The sequence below is a fragment of the Macrobrachium rosenbergii genome, chromosome 40 (assembly GCF_040412425.1).
Source record: "Macrobrachium rosenbergii isolate ZJJX-2024 chromosome 40, ASM4041242v1, whole genome shotgun sequence".
NCBI classification, from domain to species: domain Eukaryota; kingdom Metazoa; phylum Arthropoda; class Malacostraca; order Decapoda; family Palaemonidae; genus Macrobrachium; species Macrobrachium rosenbergii.
Window position 1 is genome coordinate 24,841,705 of NC_089780.1, and position 15,961 is coordinate 24,857,665.

General features: G+C 32.4%; 1 long non-coding RNA gene across 1 annotated transcript in view; it reads right to left on the bottom strand.

Annotated features, from left to right (window-relative positions):
• Nucleotides 1–1,060: 1,060 nt before the first annotated feature.
• Nucleotides 1,061–15,961, bottom strand: part of LOC136825963 (uncharacterized) — a 98,977-nt gene continuing 84,076 nt past the window's right edge. Inside the window, exon 3 of the long non-coding RNA XR_010849495.1 lies at nt 1,061–1,395. This is a non-coding gene — a long non-coding RNA (uncharacterized lncRNA). The remainder of the gene's footprint in view (nt 1,396–15,961) is intronic.

The following is a 15,961-nucleotide window of genomic DNA, read 5'->3' on the forward strand; positions in this document are numbered from 1 at the left end:
TTTATTCACTATAAAATTGCTGTTCATGTTTCTGATATATTTTAATTGCAAAATATAATATTTCATGTTTTGGGAATGTTGAAGCCAGGGAGCTTATCGTGTGAGGCTGTGATTCTCTTAGGTTTATACTTTATGTATATTAATTTTTTATTTTCATTTTTCTCATATTTTCTGTCTTTTTTTTGGATATCTCTGATTCCCTCTTTTCTGGTAAATGTTTTTTGTTCACTATAAAATTGCTATTCATGATTCTGATATATTTTAATTGCTAAACAAAATATATCATGTTTTGGGAATATTGAAGCCAGAGTAGCTTATCGTGTGAGGCTAAGGTTCTGTCATATTTATACTTTGTGTATGTTAATATTTTATTTTTATTTTCTGATTATTTCTCTCTTTATTTTGGTTTTTCTGGTTCCCTCTTTTCAGGTATATGCATTTTATTAATTTTGTGTATATTTATATTTTATCTTTATTTTTCTCATTCCTCTCTTTATATTGGTTTCCTGATTCCCTCTTTTTCAGATAAACGCGTTTTATTCACTATAAAATTGCTGTTCATGTCTCTGATATATTTTAATCGCTAAATAAAAATGTGGCCACTAGAATTAATGGCTAAAAACAAACATTTTTTTCTGGCCATCATTTTATATTCACTATAATCCTTTGCACTAGAAATTTAATAAGGGATGGTGAACTATTTAGAAGAAAGGTAAAACGCTTTACTCTACATTACAGAACTAGTTCCTGAAATTCAGTGTTAACATCTTTCCCTGAAAAGCCAAAACTGATACTCCAATGAAGTAAAATAAATATTATTATTATTATTATTATTATTAATTATTATTATTATTAAACTAAATATTAATTATTATTATTATTATTATTATTATTATTATTATTATTATTATTATTATTATTATTATTATTATATTCAGAAGATAAACACCTATTCATATGCAACAAGCCTATCGGGGCCATTGACTTGAAATTTAACCTTCCAAAGAATATAATGTTCATTTGAAAGAAATTACAGAAGATGATAGAAAATGCAGAAAAAAAGATATCAGTGATTAGAACAGAAAAAAAGATAAACAGATGAATTAATAAATAAACAGATACAAATACAACTAAATGAGTACAATACAAGTGAAATAAAAAAAAATATGAGTAAAATGCCAATAATATTAAACTTAACGAGCATAACGAAGCCTTATCTATCTTCCAAGAAAGCGTAAGAGAAAGTTGTCGTAATGAACTTTCTGCGAGAGTTTTCAATAATACGGAAAGTTGTAACTTACTGATGAGGACGAGATCGCTGCTCCGGAGTTTTTTGGGAAGATTGGAGAGAGAAATAATTCAGTTTTCTTATAAACAGCCTGAGAATCCGGGTTCCTGGAAAGAAAAGAAAAGGAAAACTGGAAATCAATACAGATTTCTGTCTCTGTGTATCTGTCCTTTATTACTTTTTCAGAATTCCAAATTTAAGACAATCATAATAGATTATTTATTATTATTATTATCATTATTATTATTATTATTATTATTATTATTATTATTATTATTATTATTATTATTATTATTATTATTATTATTCAGGAGATGAAACCTATTCATATGGAACAAGCCCACCAAAGGGGCCACTGACTTGAAATTCGAGCTTCCAAAGAATATTATGGTGTTTATTAAGAAGCAGCAAGACGAGGTAAAGGGAAATACGGAAAGAAGAGATCCCACTCACTTATTAAAAAAGAAAAAAATAATCAATAAATTAACAAACAGATAAAAACAGATACTAATTTATATGAATTTAAATGAGTGGAAGATTATAAACAAAAATTATTAATTAAACAAAAACTTCATCAGCCCTGTTTTGGTAAAGAATGTATTTGGTAACTGAGTAAAATTCGAATTAATTCTCGTTGAATCCTGTTCAACATAATATTATTAACACCAGAGGAGAGCAATAACCAACTACAATATCTCTCAACTGAGAGAAAATGAATATTTTGTAAGTACGAAATGAAAGTGAGGGAGAAATTGAATTCTGAACAAGTGAGGATGGATGATGGATAAAATAAAACAAGTAAAAAATGCCCCGAAGTTTCTTCGGCACCATCGAGTTTTCTGTACAGCCGCTACAGCGTATAATTAAGGCCACCGAGAATAGATCTGTCTTTCCATGGTCTCGGTATAATGCTGTATGAGCCGCGGCCCATGAAAATCTCAGCCGGCCGTGGTGGCCTGTGTTGTTGCGTTTGCCAGAAGCACGATTATTGCTAATTTTAACCTTAAATAGAATTAAAACTGCTGAGGCTAGAGGGCCGCAATTTGGTATGCTTGATGATTGGAGGGTGGATGACCAAGATATCAATTTGCAGCCCTCTAGCCTCAGTAGTTTTTAAGATCTGAGGGCGGACAGAAAAGTGCGAACAGAAAGAAGTGCGGACGGACAGACAAAGCCGGCACAATTGTTTTCTTTTACAGAAAACTAAAAGGACAATTTTAATGGGAGATACATACAGTTCAGAACAAAATACAAACCAACAAAGAGCGAACCAGACTGTAACGAAACAAGCAAACATTCAGATAAAACCGAAAACCAAACCTGGAAACGAACAAGAGCAGAGTCACGGGGAGAAATGTGGCCAGATTATGGGAAAATGTACTTGCCTCGTCTCGTGGAATGACGCAACTCGCGAATTACGAGACAGGTTAAATGGTTTTCCTTTCCACGGCTCTTCCAAGACACACACTACTTTACCCTCACAAGGACATCCCCAGCCCAGAAGCAGTGGAAGGATATTATCCGTACCAGGGTCCTACGGGCTGTTATAACAAGGACTTTTTTTATGCTCTGTCGAAAGGCAGATGCGGTCTGATAACAATAGTGGATCCTGAGATGCAAGAGTTTTATTTTTTGGGCACGGGAAGGGCATGGGTTACGATGCTGAGGTTTTCTGTGTGCGGTGAAATAAGAAAAAGTAGAGCATAAAAAGAATACGGTGTTCTTATTGATCATGCTGTATGTATGTATGTATGTATGTATGTATGTATGTATGTATATGTGTGTGTATATATATATATATATATATATATATATATATATATATATATATATATATATATACATATATATATATACATATACACACATATATATATATATATATATATATATATATATATATATATATATATATATATATATATATATAAAATCTATAGAGTAATTGCGCCATTCTTACATATTTTCAAACATGTCTCATCATAATGATAAGAATCTGTACACGGATGAATAATGCAATGAAAAGCACCCAATAAAACCGCAGAATGCAATAAGGAACGGTGTATAAAATCCATTACACAATACTAAATAAATATCCATTCCCCAATGGTGCAGAAAATTCCGTTCCCGGCTTTGTTTGCAAATATCACTAACGAAATCTATGAATTTCAGAATGTCTCCATTTGCATACAAATAACTTAACTTGTTCCATATACATAGGACATTAATTCGCTTTGGAAATTCATATCACTTCCACGTATTTATGAAATTATTTCATATTAAAAATTTTGACCTATGTAGTAATTTTCGTATTCATTTAATGTCTCAAAATAGTTTGCGTTTAAGTTGGACCTGGTTAAGTATAATCCTCTTAAGAATAACTTTGCAACTTGGGTGTTGCAAGTTAATAACTAGTTCTTAGTAACTTTAAGCATCGGGCAACAGGTAATTGCAACTTATGGTTATTTTAGTGAGTCTATTCATCAAATCAGGTATTCCTTAGGGTAGTACTTTGGGCCCTTTGCAGTTTGTGTCAAAATATCAATATGATTGTGTTCTCTCTCTCTCTCTCTCTCTCTCTCTCTCTCTCTCTCTCTCTCTCTCTCTCTCTCTCTGTTTTTGCACTTTAATCAACTATTTTAATGTAAATTTAACCTCTTTTTAATAAAGGCACTAAGTAAAATAGCGAATAACATATACGATATTGTCAATAATTGTTGGAATCTAGCAATAATATGAAAATAACGAAGTAGGAAGGGAGGAGGAGGAGGAGGAGGAGGAGGAGGAGGAGGTGGAGGTGGAGGAGGAGGTGGAGGTGGAGGTGGAGGAGGAGGAGGAGGAGGAATCACTTTCAGATGTCTCCGCTTTCAAAGGGATTGCATTTGGAGACGCCTCGCGCGCGTCACCGCTAATGGTGTCATTGTATAACATTGCATTTCTACCCTTGATTTTAATTCCTCCTCCTCCTCCTCCTCCTCCTCCTCCTCCTCCTCTTCTTCTTCTTCTTCTTCTTCTTCTTCTTCTTCTTCTTCTTCTTCTTCTTCAACAGCTCCATGACTTCAATTCAAGCTCTCTTCTGAAGGACAGAACGCAAAGAGCGTGTGATATATACATACATACATATCCCAACTCGGTTCTAAATTTACTTATCATTTTCCATCACGATTGTGGGACAGATTACAGCTCGGGCTCGGAAGTGCAGGAGACATCTCTCACTCTCTCGACTCCTTGTAAACTGTGTTGACTTTTCCTCGGCAACGTGGAAGGCGATATTTGCACTGGAAGTGCAATTTCGTATCCGAAGTCACAGGATGTCGCGCAGGCGATAGATAAGATGGAAGTTGGGAATACCAGGGATGATAAATAAATGGACAGATAAATAAGTAAATAGATAAAGAAATAAGTAAGTAAATAAATAAATAAATAAATATGGCTGGCTGCTTCTGCTTGTTATATATAATGGTTAGATTGTTATTCTATACGCTCATGCGGAGTTACTCCAAAAACAATTTTTTATTAAAAGCTGGTTTGAAGGAATTGAATAACAACATGTAACAAATCCGGAAAAAGCAATACGATTTTCTCTAAAAATACTTACAAAAATATTAATTTTATTTTTCATTAAGGATGGGTTTGGAATAATAAATTAACAATGTGTACAGGAAATGGAGAAAAATTATATTTTCTCTCAAAATAATCCACCGACTATTTATTTTATGTAAGTGCTTATTTATCAATGTTATTTATAGTGAAGTTGCAGATGTCTGGATGAACAAGTTTCCGCAAAAAAGAATTTTACATCACAAAGAGAAAATGACAATATATTTGAGGTTCTGGTCAAAATAATGAGAGGTTTTATTTTCTCTCTCAAAGCTATACTTTTTCCTTCAGTCATTCAAGCACTGTCATGCTTTCATCGACATTAATGCCTTGTCATTTCAATCTCCATAATTCTTCATCTGTCCCTTGATTAGTTGAAACAGATTATATATATATATATATATATATATCAATATATATATAATATATTCATCTGTATATATGATTAGTTATAATATATATATATATATATATATATATATATATATATATATATATATATATATATATATATATATATAAACATTATAAAACTCTAGTCCCAACTACCGCTTGTGTTAAGTTTGCTTTCAAATATTAACTAATGATTTTATGAAGTCCTCTTGAACTTATCTATACAAAATCATCTCGTACCAGAAGGGAGAAGAGTTAAATTTAAATCAACATTTCATTTGACACAAAGAGACACCACCCCAAAAAAAAAAAAAAAAAAATCTAGAACATTATACCCCCAATTCGCACTTGTGTTAAAATTACCCTCAAATATCAACACTCCACTTTTATAAAGTCCTCGCGACAGTATATATACACAGTCCTCTCGCACCATAATGGAGAAAGAGCTAAATTAAAATTTCATGCGACACAAAGAGGCACCAAAAAAAGAACATTATACCCCCAACCAGCACTTGTGTTAAAATTACTCTCAAACATGAACCCTCACTTTTATTAAGCCCTCGTGACAGTATATATATATACTTAATCCTCTCGTACCGTAACGGAAAAAGAGTCAAATCACGATTTCATTCGATACAAAGAAGGAACATATTATCATGGCGGCTCGTGTGTGTGAAATTGGCACCCGAGAGCCAATAGCAGATGACTCGTGCGTCCTTCGTCCCCAAGTGCAGGCCAAACAGGAAGTGACGTGCACTGAGCTGTTGAGAATTGTTTGGGGAAATCGTAATCTAGGACCCCCCCTCCCCAACCCCGTCCCCCCTTCCCCCGTATCCGTTACCCCTTTGGGATGGTTTGTCTTCTGCCAATGGCTGACTGTTGGACTTGACGCATAATTTGGTTCATAGAAATGGAAATAATTGACGAAGTTGTGTGGTAAGTGGTAAGTTTCTTGTATGTATGTATGTATGTATGTATGTATGTATGTATGTATGTATGTATGTATGTATGTATGTATGTATATATATATATATATATATATATATATATATATATATATATATATATAAACAACTATCATAATCTGAATTTATATTGGTGCTTTTCCACTTAAATAACTATATTGTATAAAAGAGGCTAGCTATTCCTGTGTGTGTGTGTGTATAATATATATATATATATATATATATATATATATATATATATATATATATATATATATATATATATATATATATATATATATATATATATATAGACTGTAATGTATATGTATACATATTATAAATAAATTCATATATATATAGACACACGTATATATATATATACATACACACACACACACATATATATATATATATATATATATATATATATATATATATATATATATATATGTATATATATTATGAATTTATATGTATATACAGTATATATATGTGTGTGTGTGTGTGTGTATGATAAGAAGGATTTTCCATTAAAAACATGTAACCGATATATATTGCATCCAACTGAATAAAACTAAAATTGACTTTGGATCCAAGTCAAAATTCAAAATCAGATTGCACGACCAATCTAATGAAATATCTCTCTTGCAGACTATGAAGCCGAAATCTGCTAAATGAACAGACTGATTCCATTTCAACACGAACGAAATCACTCGTGGATACTTATCCTCATACCCTCACAGACAGTTCTCTTGCGAATCTTTAAAAAAAAAAATGAGGCAACATATTCAGAATTTAGAGGAACTCATGAATATGCAACGACGCTAATTATTCTGAGTAATATCAGCTAAAAGGAGGAGCCATTATCGTATGGAAATCGATGTTTGCATTAGGAGACAGGACAGAAGTTCGAGAGAATTTCTGATGATTGGTTTTAATCGTGGGTGTTTTAAAGCAACATATGGAACTCATGGTCCGCTGGTCTAGCGGGTAGTGTCGTGGAATGCCACTCGGATGTCGCGGGTTCGCGCCTGCCCCAGGACGATGAAAAATCACTGGCTATGATCATGATCAGTTTCTGCTGCAGTGTGGGGTCTGCGGTGGGAGGTTAAAACCAACATTCTTTGCAAGCTTGAATTTCAAGTCAATGGCTCCTTTAGTGTGCTTGTTCCATTTGAATAGGTTTCATCTACTTAAATAATAATATAATAATAATAACATACGATCTAGTTTATACTTACAAATTTAATGAAAACTAATTTTTGTTACTACAGTTACATGCAAAATCTAGTGTATGTTTATAAGTTTTAAAATGAAAATTTTTATATCTTAAAATATAGCTTTACCACAACAACGGAACGCTGGATTTAAAGTACAGCTTAATATTACTTCATAAAGATATCTTTAAAGGGTCAAAATAAAACAAGGAAATGCATTTGCCTCTCCACGTTGTATTGCCATATCTCTATCCATAATTTTCAGTTACACATAAAAATGTCATATCAATTTGATAACTATAACCCAGAAGTTATACAAATGTCATCGTTATCAACAATGCATTTGATCATGCTAGACTCTATGTCTTGTGAAGTTTTGTAAACATGACTGAAAGGGCTTTTAAATATTGTTGCACCTAAATAAAATTCCGTAGAAAGCATCTTCATATTTCATATGCGAAACAGATCACCGAATATAACTAAAAAGATTAAAGCGAAGGTTTCCAACAAGATTCTAATAATAAAAATCCGTAGAAAGCATCTTCATATTTCATATGTAAAACAACTTACCGAATGTCAACAAAAGATTAGAGTGAAAGCTTAAACCGTTGTTCTAATTCACGCAAAAGAATGGACGATAAAAGTCATTACCAATCAAAACAAGAGAAAAATGCGTCGAAATTACTTCGGCGCAATCGAGTTTTCTGTGCATCGTATAATTGAGGCCACCGAGAATAGATCTGTCTTTCGGTGGTCTCGGTATAATGCTGTATGAGCCGCGGCCCACGAAGCTTTAACCACGGCCCGGTGGTGGCCTAGCCTATATCATTGCCAGAAGCATGATTATAGCTAACTCTAACCCTAAATAAAATAAAAACTACCGAGGCTAGAGGGCTGCAATTTGTATGTCTGATGAGTGGAGTATGGATGATCAACATAACAATTTGCAGCCCCCTAGCCTCAGAAGTTTTTAAGATCTGAGGGCGGAGAGAAAAAGTGCGGACGGACAGACAAAGCCGGCACAACAGTTTTCCTTTCAGAAAACTAATAACCGAGTGTTGTGGTAAGGAGAGACACGCAGGAAGAAGAAGAATTGTGAAAACTAGGAAAACTCTCTTTCATGAAAGAGAAACAAATAAAAGAGAGAAATAAAAACATTAGTGAAAACGCGAGTCGAATCAAGCGCAAAATTCAAATATTTGAACCCGGGATGGATGAGCGTCCCAGATCCGGATATTGGCGAATAAATGGACGGTATACGTCAGCTGCAAAAAAAAAAAAAAAAAAAAAAAAAAAAATTGTCTTTCGCGCGGTACATACACGAATTTCGCATTTTTCACGGTTTTCGAGTTTGTTACACACTCAATAGATATTACAAGCACTATATATATTCACACACATACACATGACACATACACATACACACACTCACACACAGACGCACAGAACATCACTTTGTTGGCAAAAATAATTAATGATTGAATTGTGCTGAACTGTGCAAACAATTTATTTTTAAGATTGTTATCAGAAACAAGCTAAGCGTCGTAATTATTCTAATGAATTAGCCCCTCTCTCTCTCTCTCTCTCCATATACAGTGTCAATTATACTAACTACCAGATTGCGTGTGAAAATTCGTAAAAGAAGATAAAACTGTAGAGGGAACAGAAATATGAATTGTTTACGATACATTCAACTATCAGATGGTGCTTGCGTGTGTGTGTGTGTGTGTGTGTGTGTGTGTGTGTGTGTAGAAGAGAGAGAGAGAGAGAGAGAGAGAGAGAGAGAGAGAGAGAGAGAGAGAGAGAGAGCAGAAATTGAGAATGAGTAATCAGTCAGCAGCGAGAAACTTGTACGGTATTCCCCGCACAATCAAATTTCGCAAGCACGAAGGATCCAGGCGGTGGATTAGGAAGCCATGGTAACTACTTCTGCTTGAATTAGGATGCATAAGCTTCCTCAGGAGACTATTTTTTTTTTTTTTTTAGGTTCTTCATCTGCTTGAGAGTTGCGTAATGTGGCGTTTAAATTAAATTTGATTTGTGTGTGTATACCAATGAATATGCAGTACGTGGGCAAAAACATATGCATATGTACGCGTATGTCTTCATAATTTCTCTCACTCTCATCTATTTTTATCTGCACCTACAGATCTCTCTCTCTCTCTCTCTCTCTCTCTCTCTCTCTCTCTCTCTCTCTCTATATATATATATATATATATATATATATATATATATATGTACATACTTATACAGCTGTTGATGAGTCACGTAGTGGGTCTCTCTCATATCAGTTCGGAGCCTTGGCACCTTTTACCCTACTACATAATTTTTTTATATATGCATGTTATTTTCTTCAGTAAAAATATAGAAATAAAATAAATAATAATAATAATAATAATAATAATAATAATAATAATAATAATAATAATAATAATAATAATAATTGAGGACGCCATATGACACCCTTTCTTGAGGACGCCAAATGTTCAGGACGCAAAATGGCACCTTTTACCCTACTACATAATATTTTTTATACATGCATGTTATTTTCTTCAGCAAAAATATAAAAATAAAATAAATAAATAGTAATAATAATAATAATAATAATAATAATAATAATAATAATAATAATAATAATAATAATTGAGGACGCCAAATGACACCCTTTCTTGAGGACGCCAAATGTTCAGGATGCCAGGACACCAAATGGCACCTTTTATCCTACTTACTACAAAATTTTTTTTTATATATGCATGTTATTTTCTTCGTCAAAAATATAAAAATAAAATAAATAAATAATAATAATAATATAATAATTGAGGACGCCAAATGACACCCTTTCTTGAGGACGCCAAATGTTCAGGATGCAAAATGGCACCTTTTACCCTACTACATAATTTTTTTTATATATGCATGTTATTTTCTTCAGCAAAAATATAAAAATAAAATAAATAATAACAATAATAATAACTGAGGACGCCAAATGACACCCTTTCTTGAGGATGCCAAATGTTCAGAACGCCAGGACGCCAAATGTTTAGGATGCCAGGATGCCAAATGGCACCTTTTATCCTACTTACTACATAATTTTTTTTATATATGCATGTTATTTTCTTCAGCAAAAATATAAAAATAAAATAAATAATAATAATAATAATAATAATGCAAAATGGCACCTTTTATGTTATTTTCTTCAGCAAAATATAAAAATAAAATAATAATAATAATAATAATAACTGAGGACGCCAAATGACACTTTCTTTCTTGAGGACGCCAAATGTTCAGGATGCCAGGAAAAAATTCACCTTTTATCCCTACTACATAATTTTTTTTATATATGCATGTTATTTTTTTTTATTCAGCAAAACTATAAAATAATAATAAAATAAATATAATAATAATAATAATAAAACGCCAAATGACACCCTTTCTTGAGGACGCCAAATGTTCAGGACGCAAAATTTCACCTTTAATAATAAATAATATGTTATTTAATCAGCAAAAATATAAAATAAAATAATAATATAATAATATAATAATAATAATAATAATAATAATAATAATAATAATAATAATAATTGAGGACGCCAAATGTTCAGGACGCCAGGACGCCAAGTGGCACCTTTTACCCTACTATGCTGTATGCTGGAACTACATCATTGTATTTCAAAGGCAAAACATTAAAACCTTACATGAGAATTCTCCTGCACAAAACCCCACCTGAATAAGCGACACGACCCAAATACATGACAAATGGACGAGAATCGAATTTCAACGGGAAGGTCGAGCTATTAACTAATGTTAATACTGCCAATGTTATTAACGAAACAACAGAAGCGGCTGACGTATCATGTCACTCAAAAACTCAGCGAATGGAAGGTGGGGGGTTGGGGGTGGGGGAAACTAGGTCGGAGCTCACCCTTTGACCTATATGGAAACAATGAATGGTTTCGTCGTATCAGTTCAGTGTGAATTGATAGCTTTTATTTGTATATTTTTCGATCTATTTCCTTGCCTGGGGTCATGATATATTTATTTTGTGTCTCATCCACGCTCATGTTATTATTATCATTATTATTATTATTATCATTGAAAGGGAAACCCACAAGATTCCTGTGTATAACTTGTTTACTTGTAAATATTTACATAAATATTTACAAGTAAACAAGTTATACACAGGAATCTTGTGAGTTTCTCTATCCATCTTCAGAAGAAAACTGAAAGAAGTTTTCGTTTGATTATTATCATTATTATTATTATTATTATTATCTTTTCCTCATTATCATTATTATTATTATTATCATTATTATTATTATTATTATTATTATTTATTATTATTATTATTATTATTATTATTATTATTATTATTATTATTATTAAATTCTTGTGAAGTTAAATTGCTTTTATCTAATCTATGGAAATATAGTAAAGCACATTGCTTCAATTCTCTGAAAGACTAAACATTTTTATATGCATTTTTTCCTTATGATCAAACCTTTTGTGTGCGAGAAGATTCTGATACAAAAGACCTGTGTGAGTCTCCTTTATCTCAGGCCAAAGAGAAGAACAAGGAAAAAGTCTACGACAAAACAATGCATCAACGTATGAAAGGGGAAAGGGGGTGTTGGGAGAAAGCAGGTGGAGCCATTGTTCCGTCTACAAAACTTTCTAATTACGAAAGCATCTTCCTTGCTCACGAAAGAACAATAATAACGGAAGTCAAGTAAATGATAACTAAGAAAAGTCTTCATTAATTAATCGATATGTGGAAGGAATTCTCAGGAACATTATGACCAACAGCAATGTCGGTTAGTTTGATCGGTTTTTGGTTTTTGCCTATCCTAAGCTCAATCTCTCTAGTGTTTTGGCAGGGGAAAATAAAATAAGAGTTTAATGAGCAAGTAGTTCGTTTCCTTATATTTTTAATTTTTACACAAACCTGCACACACACACACACACACACACACACACACACACACACATATATATATATATATATATATATATATATATATATATATATATATATATATATACATATATATATGTATATATATATGTATATATATATATATATATATATATATATATATATATATATATATATATATATATATATATATATATATATATATACATATAATTCTCAAATCCCCTATAACCACCAACAAGAACATTAAAATAAAATAAAACAAATATGAGAATTCTAACATTAAATATAAATATAACTCTTGCAACAGAAAAAAGAACCTAACAATAACAAAAATAAAAATAAAACAAATATATCCAGATCTACGGAATAAACACAACCATCATCATTTTCATCTAAAAGAAAAATAAAAAAAACCTTTCACATGACGTCACCTCCGCTCAGACAAACCCAATCTTTTCTCTTACCCGGCAATGACATCACAACACACACACACACACACACACACACACACACACACGCACGAATTCCCACGTCACCCAAAGACACACACGAATGATTTCTTTTCCACGTCTTCGTGTACGACGGATTCGAAGACCCTCTTCCTGACACCTCTCGTGAAGATACCGCTGCATCTCGTCAAGTCCTTCATCTCGGAAGATGCTTTCTCGCTGCGAGATTTTAATCTCCGCGTTTGCTTTCATGCCTTCTGTGAAAGCTCTTCATCATCATCATCATCATCATCGTCATCATCATCATCAACATGACGTCTTGACATATCCTGCGATCTGTCGTACCCTGCCTTATTTATTTATTTCTTCCGAGGAGAATGTCTTTGTCATTTCTGAGTGTTATTATTATTTTATTTTATTTTCTGGTTCGTTCATTTAGTTACGTATTCTTTTATCTGTCTATTAACTTGCCTGTTTATCTGTTACTTTCAAATAGGATTTATTTATGATTTATGAGTTTTTTTATTAGTTTTCGTATATACGTTAAATATACTGTATATATATATATATATATATATATATATATATATATATATATATATATATATATATATATATATATATATATATATATATATATATATATATATATATATATATATATATATATATATATATATATATATATATATATATATATATATATATATATATATATATATTATATACACACACACACACACACACACATATATATATATATATATATATATATATATATATATATATATATATATATATATATATATATATATATATATATATATATATGCGTGAGTACGCTCAGACACCCACCTCTTAATTCAACACTTGCGTAAAAAGAACGAAAGTATAAAACTGAAAAAGAGAACACTGAAAAGCTTAGGCGTCGCAGATAAACATGGCTGTCCCACGCCCACTTGATAAATACATCACTCAAAAAAAAAAATAAACGAACATCTCTGGAAAATAAACGTTGCTAAATTTAGACAGTGACGTAACACAACCTCTGGGGATGTGGAAAGTTTATCGTTTAGTTTTCTGCAAAAGAAAACTGTTGTGCCGGCTTTGTCTGTCCGCCCGCACTGTATTCTGTCCGCACTTTTCCTGTCAGCCCTCAGACCTTAAAAACTACTGAGGCTAGAGGGCTGCAAATTGGTATGTTGATCATCCACCCTCCAATCATCAAACAAACCAAATCGCAGCCCTCTAGCCTCAGTGGTTTTTATTTTATCTAAGGTTAAAATTAACCATATTCGTGCATCTGGCAACGCAACAACACAGGCCACCACTGCCGACTGAGAGTTTCATGGGCCGCGGCTCATACAGCATTAGACTGAGATTACCTATAGATAGATCTATTTTTAGTGGCCTTGATTGTGCGCTGTACAGAAAACTCGATTTCGCCGAAGAAACTTCGGCGCATTTTATACTCGTTTCAAAATAAAATATCTCCATTTGTCTCATTCCCTATGCTTAGAGCATCAGCTTTGCACTGCTTATTTCAAAGTATATTTTTGAGGACTATTATTAAGTATTTTATATCTTTGGAAACGTTTCAAAATACACTGCTGAGAAATATAATTACGTAATGTATATATTGGTATAGTTTCAAAATATGTGGCTGAAAGTTATAATTATTATCTAAATTTTGGAAAATTTTCAAAATATATTGTTGAGATTACAATTATTATACGAATTTTGGAAAAGTACCAAAATTTATTGTTGAGATCTACAATTATTACATAATTTGGGAAAAGCATCAAAATATATTGTTGAGAACTAGACTTAAGTAATATATAGTTTGGCAAAGTTTCAAAATATATCGTTGAGAATTATAATTAAATATTATATATTTTCGGGGGAATTTACCAATACATTCAACAAACTTACCAATAAATTTGAATTTATTAGGTATATAAACGAGCAGTGCCAGAATCTGATTCAAAAACAGCATATTCCTCGGAGGTATCTTAAATAAAATTTTTGAAAAAAAGAGGAAAACTCAAGAAATTGGAATGAAAACTCCATAACTTCAACTTATAGCAGCAGTATTGGGTTCTGTGAATCGTTCCTTGCTCGGTGGAGTAGGTTTCTGAAAGTTAGGGAAAGTAAGAAATCAGTTCTTAACTTTACCTGATTTACTCAAACTTGATGTAATGCCATGTTTTTTTATGTCTCTATTTAATGCCATATAACTTATTTCTTTATCTAATGCCATATTTCATATTTCTTTATGTTTTCTACTCAAAATAATTTTTTCCAAAACGAAATGTAATTTTTCAAAAGGATCCAGTTTAGGAGATTGTCAGGAGTAAGAGAGAGAGAGAGAGAGAGAGAGAGAGAGAGAGAGAGAGAGAGAGAGAGAGAGAGAGAGAGAGAGAATTGAATCCTTTGCCGCAAATTGTAATTTTCCAGAGGGATAGAGTTGAAGGTATTGTAAGGAGTGAGTGAAGTTCCACGCAGAGAGAGAGAGAGAGAGAGAGAGAGAGAGAGAGAGAGAGAGACAGACAGACAGAGAGAGAGAGAGAGAGAGAGAGAGAGAGAGAGAGAGTCCTTTGCCGTAAACAGTAATTTTTCAGAAGGATAGAGTTGAAGATATTGTAAGGAGTGAGTGACGTTCCACGTAGAGAGAGAGAGAGAGAGAGAGAGAGAGAGAGAGAGAGAGAGAGAGAGAGAGAGAGAGAGAGAGAGAGAATCTTTAGCCATACATTGCAAGACTGTATACATGAGTTTCTTCACAATCTTATTTCAGAAATAATTCAACGTTTTACCAGTGAAAAATCTCTACTAAATGTGACTTACGGTTGACGAGAGAGAGAGAGAGAGAGAGAGAGAGAGAGAGAGAGAGAGAATCTCTTGTCATAAATAGCAAGACTACTTCAGAGTTCTACCAGAGAAAATAGAAAATTGCTTTGCCAGAAGATGAGAGTTCTCGTTGAGGTAACCTGTCTTGGTACGTATTGATATGTTTTCTTTGTAACTATCTTTAAATACATCAGTAATAACAATCATGTTTTTGAATAACATTTCATTTCAAAAGACCGATTATACTGATCTGTGACTTATGAAGATCATTCCTGTGTTACGGAGTA